The sequence below is a fragment of the Falco rusticolus genome, chromosome 12, assembly GCF_015220075.1.
Source record: "Falco rusticolus isolate bFalRus1 chromosome 12, bFalRus1.pri, whole genome shotgun sequence".
In the NCBI taxonomy this organism is placed as follows: Eukaryota; Metazoa; Chordata; class Aves; order Falconiformes; family Falconidae; genus Falco; species Falco rusticolus.
In genome coordinates this window covers 27,997,932-28,006,529 of record NC_051198.1, presented here as the reverse complement: position 1 = coordinate 28,006,529, position 8,598 = coordinate 27,997,932, and positions in this window count along the sequence as shown.

Sequence of the window (8,598 nt, the reverse complement as noted above, 5' to 3'; positions counted from 1 at the left end):
AAAGCTCAATAAAGGAAAATTACACTTTCACATCATTTGCTATGGGTGTGGGAAGTTTGTATTTTCAGTATACAAGCTTTTTCGTTAAAAAAAAAAAAAAAAAGTTTCTTGCAGATCCCAAATCTAATTTGGCCATCACATTCTTTTCCCTGAATTTCCTGCACGCTACTGGTAACAAGTGATACACCTTCCTTATGTCTGTAATCCTTATGTTGAGCCACTTTGCATGGAGAAGTAACATGTAAAATTCTTCAGAGCCCCGGAGAGCTGCCTATCAGAGCGTGGCCAGTTTTCCTTTGCCAAGGTAAAATCAGTCCAGGAAAAATGATAAACTGTGTGCTTGGCTGTGCTCTTCACTAGCAGGGTATCAGAGCTCTTTGTAATAGGTTTCTTTCAGAGGTTGTGTCTATCGATGGTCTTTGTGCTGAGCTGTTGAGTTCCTTTTCACTGGACACTCAGTCCAGCTGGCCTTTTTTTGAATGGGAATTTCTGTGATGAATCCTTCACGTGTTGTATGTATGTATGTATGCTCAGCTGCTTGTCAAGTTTGTTTAATATCAGAAGGAGCAATTTTGGTAGCACGCGTATTTTCCACAATTAACAGTAGTTGTATACCCCTTTGCTTTTATGTGGAGCTTACATATCTGACACAAATTTGGGATAATAGTAAAAATATTTATCTGTTTGAAACATTTTACATCTTCAAAACCAAAGCACTGACAGTCTGAACTGCGCTGCTCTTCACCTCGCTGGCAGCTGGCCAGTCTGTCTGAGCCTGCCCCGAGTTAGCACTGAGCCAGCAACAAGCACGTTCCAGTGAAACCCCTGACCTGCCATAACTCCGTGCAGGCAGTAGGTAAATTGTTCTTAGGCTCGTTCTTTTAGGGGCTGAAGGGATGGGAACTGGTTTTATAAGCCCAGCTGGCCTTCCTCAGCAGTTTTGGAAGCTAAACTTGCAGCTTTTTTTTCTCTCAAAAATGCTGCTTTTGTGTGTGACATTAACTATACAGGTCTCTGGCCTGAAGCTTAGAGACAACTTCCTTGCTTCTTTCCATATCTTAATGTCTCCTCCCTTTTGCTCTCACCCTGTTGGACAAGTGCAAAGAGGTATAGGTCTTGTGCAACTTAGCAAAGGGGTTGTGGAAAGATTGCCTGTACTGCAACCTTCATGAAAGCACAAGAACTGATGGCACTGGGTCCGTGAGTATGTGAAACCCAGCTGTCTTCCTGAGAGTCCTTATTCTGTCTGCCTCCTTTGTAGTTTTCATAGGCAAAAATCTAGCTTATCTCAGTGTTCCTTTTCTGTATCCTAAAGGGGGTAATAGGAAGACAAATAGTTGTTCAAGTCTCTCCTTCCTTGAAGTTACTTCCTTGTGTGTTACTACCACACAGCTTTCAGGCAGAATGTCCCTTCCTGTGGTTTTTTTCCTAGCTGCATCACATGAGAAGCATCTGACCTAAAAGCAAATTAAAAGACTCTGAGCAAAAGCCCATGTTGTATTCATATGGCCATCTGTGAAGTCATTTCTGACGTGCAGAAAACAGACTTTACAATGATTAGGTTGTAAAGTAGTTAACGTTTATTCAGCACTGGGTGGCACAGGGGGTAGTCCCACCAAAATCATGCGCACCTTTTTAACATTTTCAGACCTATTCATACATGTTACATTTCTTTATCTAAACCCACACATATTATTGATTATATTCAACCTTCAGGCCATGCCTCCACTGCAAAACATTGATTATAAGTAATAAGCAAACATGCTATAACGGTAAACATATCTAAGTAACGCCAAGCAACTTTTATGCAAACTCATCATGACATATAACTTTTAGAAACTTAGAGGCATTATATGTGCAGTATTGATTAAGTATGTGCTTGCTTATCAGGCTAGGATACCTTGGCTCAATTTGCTTGAAGGGTCTCTCACAGATAATGTAAAGTGTGCGAGTTCCTAGGAAAATCATGAGACAAGCTGCATCACAGCTACAACTTGAGAGATAAGTGTCTCATGCCAGAAGCAATTGTCACCAGGCTGGTGGTTGTTCTGAAGTACATACGGACATTCTGTGGGATTGCCCTAATGTGTTCCTCTTTAGTACTTACAGATTTACAATAGGAGATCTCCGGGAGTTTTTGGTCATAAACTCTTACAATCCTCCAAATATATCCAAGGAATTGTGACTGGTTTATTTCAGAACTTATAAATAGTACCCAGAAACAGGACTACTGACACGAATTCAAACACTGAGGTGCTCCCTTGGCTTTCGAGTGGAAACAGACACAACACCATCTGTCAAAGTAACATTAAAACATCTTGTGCTTACACAGAAGGTATGATAAGGGTCAAACCAAGCATATCTGAGGTTTTATGCTAGAATAGACAGAACTTACCAAGAGCCTTGCTTACTTTATTCCACTCTAAATCTGCAGTCCCTCAAGGAAAGGTCATTATCAAATACCAAAGTAAACATTTTTCTCATAGCTGCAGGAGATTTGCTCATTCCTAAAATTATTTAGCATGCAGCTGGGGCTCATGAAAGAATGCTCTCTGTGGACAAGTATCATGTATTGGTGTCATACTTCTGTGTTGGTTTTTAAAGAGTGATCCCACACTGGTGTATTCATGAAGCCTCAGATCCAACCAGACAGTTCAGACTTATACTCCAGTACTGAAAAGCATGCTAAATCCTTCTGTCTAAAACAGATACAAAATACGGATCCAAAGTCCCCTAGACTGTAGACTATTGATCTGACTCTTGGAAGCACGCTTCCATCATAAGGGGACAGTAACCCGTCCTGTTGTGAAAGCTCATTGGGTACATGTCTCCCATGGCATTGCACAGACCTGAGATCATCTCGTGGTCCATTCATACCAGGGTCTACAGCATAACAGAAGCTGTGTAGATTACTGCTTTCTCATGTATGCAGAAATGAGCTAAACATGACACTCCACTCAAAAAGGCAAAGCCAAGGTGGTGGGAGTGGAACAGGAATAAAATATGGTTAAGCGTACAATCACTAAGCAATCAGTGATGTATCCAAGTCAATGGCAGTTATGGAATCATAGCACGGCTTTGGTTGGAAGGGACCATAAAGACCATCTGGTCCCAACCCCCTACAATGAGCCAGGACACCTCACACTAGACCAGGTTGCCCAAAGCCCCATCCAGCCTGGCCTTGAGAACTGCCAGGGATGGGGCACCCACAGCTTCTCTGGGCAATCCCTTGTGCTCCCAGCGCGGTGACCCGCACGGGCGCCAGGTCAGAGCAGTCCGTCACCGCCTGCCTTTGAATTCAAGGTTTGAACCGCGCAGCGTGGCCAGAGAGGGCACATGCTGCGTGAGGTCATGGACCACCATTTCCCTGGCCCTGCGGCTGAGCCAGCGCAGCCTGCTGCTGTGCCGGGAGCGGCGGGGACAGTGCCGCTTCTGTCTCGCAGAAGCATCTGACCCGCTAGTAAGTGCGTATGAGAGAAACGAAGGTAGTTCTAAATTCAACTATGCCAACAAAAAGCCGTTTTTATAGAATCCCTCAGGCTGAAAGGGAACTCAAGGCACTTCACAACAAGAACACTGACCCTCTAGAACGAGTGAACCTTTAACTCTTGTTTCCTGCACCGCGAGTTTACAAGAGTGGATTAGGACGATTTCTCCAGAAAAGTGTGTCTATTTTATCGCTATTTCGCTTCAGAATTAGCCTTTATAAGTACTGCTCTGCAACTGCAAGCACGAAGAATTTAACCCAGTTTTTGTGCCAACAGGTCGTTTTAGCCTAACTTTCACTAGAGGTTTTCACTTTTGTATTTAATGGTTACAGGGGAAACGGGTTCTGAGCTTGGCAATTTGACCAGTAGCCTCCAAAAGACTGACTGAATTTTGCTTTTTACAGTTTAGAAAATTAAGAGCAGGAACCAGATTGTTCTCACCCCACCCACCCACCCACCCACCGCCCTTTCATCCCGTGATACACTGACACGTTGCAGCACTGGACCAACAATTTTGGGAGACCTTTAGTGTTAATCCATCGGGGACAGTGTTGGGCTGCCGGGCAACCCATGCAAATATTAATACACCAAGAGGAATCCTTAGATGGGATTTATTGAGGGTCATTTGTACATACGAGCTACATCTCCAAAACCTACTCTACCAGACAGCTTCCCTACAGTTAGGGAAACCCTTGCCTAGAATGGTTGCTTTACATGACTGATCTATTGAAACATGGAATGCCTGTAGAGTTGTGGCACTCCATGACATCTACACGGGACTTGCTTCAAGAGCTACGACCAGGGAGCCTCCTGGCTTCTCAGCCATGCAAGCTCGGTCAGGTCCTCTGGCCCGTTTGCTTGGCATTCATGCTTTCTGCCTAAAAAAAGAGGCAAAACGCACAATAATGCGGCATTCCAACATGCTAGTAATCAATCAAACACACTTGGTAGTAACATTAGAAGAGGCAATCGGGTCACCCAAGCAGGTAAGTCCTGCCTTAGCTTAGGCATTTGGATGGTTTTCCCCGACGGGTGTCAGAGGAGACATCTGGCTACACGCCAAGTAGCAATGTAGAAACACCAGGGAGAACGTTTTCACTACATGCGTGCTCAGACCGTCCCCTTGTCACCGCAGGCTCTCTCAGGAGCGGATCTCTCCTTTCTAGGGCTACCCTGGATACGGCGGGTGAGGAGGCTACACGCAAGCAGGCTCCAATGGCTGACTCTGCTCCCGCTGGCTCTGGAGAGGTGGGTGAAAGAATCAGAGTGAGAATCTGGGCTGTAGAGACCAGAAAGGCTTTGCTGCTCCAAGGAACCAACAATGGATTCTTTTCTTGGAGGGCGGGGAGCCCAACCCAAGCCTGTCTGATGCGGAGAGAAGCTGCATTTTGTCAGGAGTTCTTTCTTTAACTTCCGCATGTGCAGCACAGCCTCCCTGGGTAGTTCCAGTCCACTGGCCAGCTGTCCTGTGAAGGCTGGCACTGCTGCACAACGATGCTGTCTGTCTTGCAGGCTGCAAGATTGTGGCCCAGTGCAGCAGGAGGAAGCGAGGGGGGGGCAGCGCTCTCTGGCTACAAGCCAGGCCGGCTTAGCGTGACATTTCTGAATGCTGCAGCAAGGTGTTGACTCCTTGGTTAGTGGTGTCTGACAGGCTGACTAGAACTTTGCTTCTCCACGTGGAGACGCAGTGCCTTTTCAAATGAGAAATCACAACCACACCTCTAAATCAAGCGCATTGCTAATTACTACCATTGCACAGTATGTTTGAGATCGTGTCTTTCAACAGACACGGGGCTGAACGTCCTCTGCCACAGCAGCAGCTCTGGAAGGAATCTAACGGTTTCCAGCCTGTGTGGTGCAGATGTGCTGCTCTGCATGGCACAGCTATGGTGTCACAGACATTGCAAAACCTGCTCTTGTCCTGAGCACAGTTCTACTGCCTCTAAAATTCAGTCACACCGGGTGAGTTTTAGCCAGGGCTCATCTGAGCTCCGTCACAGGGCATTTCACTTGCAAAGTTCTCATCTCTCACTAGTATCTCAAATGAAACCCAAAAAACCCCAACCAAAACCCAAAGCCCAAACCAGCATCCAGCTGCTTTGGGAGGTGGCGGGAGCAGCTGGTGGGGTTGGAGGGCGTTTGCCATCAGTCAGCGATGCCCTTGCCCTAAGCTGGAGCGGCAAATTTTGGCCTAAGTCTGCCACGGTGGCATTGGGAGGTCAGGAGTTCTACTGGTGGTGGCAGTGTGAGGTCAGCAGCTCTGTTGGCGGTGGCAGCAGCAGGTCAGCAGCTCTGTTGGCGATGGCATTGTGAGGTCAGCAGCTCTGTTGGTACCGGCACATTGGGGTTGCCAGGTGAGGAATGCAGGGCGCTCAGTTCCGCCCCGGAACAGCTCCGGGGAGCATTGGTCTGGCCCTAAAGCCAGCAGAAGGACGTGGGTACATGTTCTCTGGACCCTCGCTTCTATTTCCTGCCAGGAAGAGGAAACGCAGCCCTTTTCACCCTGCAGGTTAGGAATAATCCCTCTGCCCGATGGGGACCATCCCAAAGTGATGCTGCGTTGTCAGGAGGGAGGGAGCTGGCACCAGCTGTGCTGGGATGGAGCCGGCTGAGGCCGTTGAAATCAAAACGGCCTGGGCGGACCTGGGGTAGCGATGCCTGTAGTATCAGCTGGGATCCCGAGCGGTGCCCTGGGGTAGGAAGGTGGCCCTGCCGGGGGAGGCTGGTTCCAGCTGGCGTTGGCAGCGTGCCCGCCTGCCAGCTCTCTGCTGCTTCGGCTGGGGTGCTTGGAGAGGCGGGCAGGGAGAGCTGGGCTGCTGGTTGAAACATCCCTCAACAACCCCCCTGGGGGCTGCAGGTGACACTTTCCTTGCACTGTGTCCCCCTGGCTGCACCGGTGCGGATTCGGCTGGGAGTGAGTTTGCCGCTGTCGGCTGTTAGAAAGGGAAAGGCTCTGAGGTCTCTCCCTGCGAGCACCGAGGTTTTGAAAAGGTGCTGATCTCCTTAGTTATAGCCTTAATTTTGCCTCCTCCCTTTGCAGCCCCTCCCTCCCTCCTCAACCTGCAGTCTCTTCAAGAGGAAATTTGAAAATGTTTTCAGTATAGGCGCGGGGTGGGAACTTCTGATAGCCGAGGGCTTGATGCGTTGATCACGAGAAAGCGCAGCCGGGCACCTCCTGGGAAGTGCCCCTGCGCAGATGAACTGCCTGACTGCAGCATCTGGGGGGTTGTGAGCCACGTGGAGGTGATGCCCCCACGGGGGAAACGCGCGAGTGGGACAGCGCGGAAGAGACTGGCTTCCAGACTCGGGACGGGCTTCGGTTAGCAGTTAAGAAGAGTGGAGGCAGCAGCATCTTCCTCCGCGTGGGGCTGCACCCCGCCTGCCAGGTCTCAGACCAGGCAGTACGGTCTCCGTTGCTGCTCCGTGTGTCATGGGTGAAGAACCTGAGCGTGGAGAGGAGGGTGGGAAAGGACCCTGTGCCCGGTTTGCCCGCCAGTTAATGGCAGAGGTGGAAAGAGAAGTGCCACATCCAGCACTCCCTTTGCAAGTCTCGTTTCTTCCTGCGGGCATCTGCCGGGGAGATGAGACGGTTAATGGCCATGCTCTGCTTTTCTTTGGCTTGAACTTAGGCCTTTTCTTGGTGTTTGCATCTCAAGGAGGTGGTAGCATCTTGGTTCTCTGTGTGCTGTCTGTAGCATCATTGCTGGGCTGGTTCTCATCACTGGCCGCTGGGAGCAGCTACCCAGTGGGATGCGGTCACCGTGCATCCTCCCTGCCAGGCTGGGCAGAGGCCAGCAGTGCCGCAGGGCGCGGGTGGCAAAGGGAGGTGGCCAGGGCTGTTGCAAAGCTGGGGAAAGCTCTCCCGTGCATGCTTTCCCCTGCCAGGGGGGTGTTTTATTCCAAAGCTGAGACCCTGGATGCACTTCCACCTGCGCCTGGGTGCAGAGAAAAGGCCAGGTGCCCCAGGGAGAGACCAGGTCTTGGCCAAACTGCACCAGGCAGTCTGAAAACGGGCTCTCTTACTGCCGCAGGGCTGCAGGTATCGCCCAGGGTCGTGCAAAAGCGTCCCATTGGACATGTCATGGGCACTGTGCTCATGGCTCTCTCTGGTTGCACCCCTGTTTTTTTCTTCCCCCCCTTTGGTTCTTCTGGAGATTGCTGCAGCCAGCACAGGCGGTCCCTGCGGTGCGGATGGAGCACTGTGCGCTGGCTGCGCTGCGCAGGAGCACAAACCTGGGGGTGGGGGTGGGGGTGGGGGGTGTCGACAGGTTGCCCTCACCCAGGGGTGTGTGAATCCTGAGCACTTTTTTGGAGCGTGGTGCCATTTGAAAACACAGATGGACATTGGAGACTCCCTGCTCCCAGAGAGGCCGTTGCACCTCTTTGTTGTACCCACTAACTGTTGTCCTGGTGTCTTGCAGGCACAGAAGAGTACGGCACAATGGATGTCTATGACCCTCAGATGCTGGATGTTGTAGTCTTTGGAGGTCTGATGGTGGTATTGGCCATTGGGATCTTCCTGCTGTTCTCCTTCATGAAGAAGGTCCTCCTTCCTTCTGAGGAAGCCTTGGCCAAGCAAGGCAAATACAATAAGACCACCCAGCAGCAGAAAAAAGAGGCAAAGAAGAAAAAGAAAGCTGTTGGGAAAAAAGGAATGGGAAAGAAAACGGAAGAGAAACCAAATGGAAAGATCCCAGAGCAGCACCAAAGTGCTCCAACTCTCAGCTCCGTCACTATCAAGAAACCAAATGTTCTTCCAACCCACGAGGAGCAGAAGCCTAATGGACCTGTCATGAAGGCAGCTGCATCCAACAAGAGCGAGCCAGGTAAGGCCAAGTTCCTCTGCGTATATCCCCGTTGAGTAAGCCGGCAGAGGGATAGGAGAAGGGCTGGAGTCATCTCGTTCCCTTAGCAAAGAAAGAGCTGGAACGAACCTGCCTAGTGAAAGGCAGGAGACGACCTTGCTGCTCTGCGCCACCAGCACCGCTGCGTGGAGCGATGTCCCCTAGGGAGGCTGTGTCACGATGGTGTCCAGCTTCTGATGCCCACCATGTCTCTGCTCCCTGGCATTAGCAAAGCGTGCCCAGCTCCGGCTGGAAACGCTCAGTGT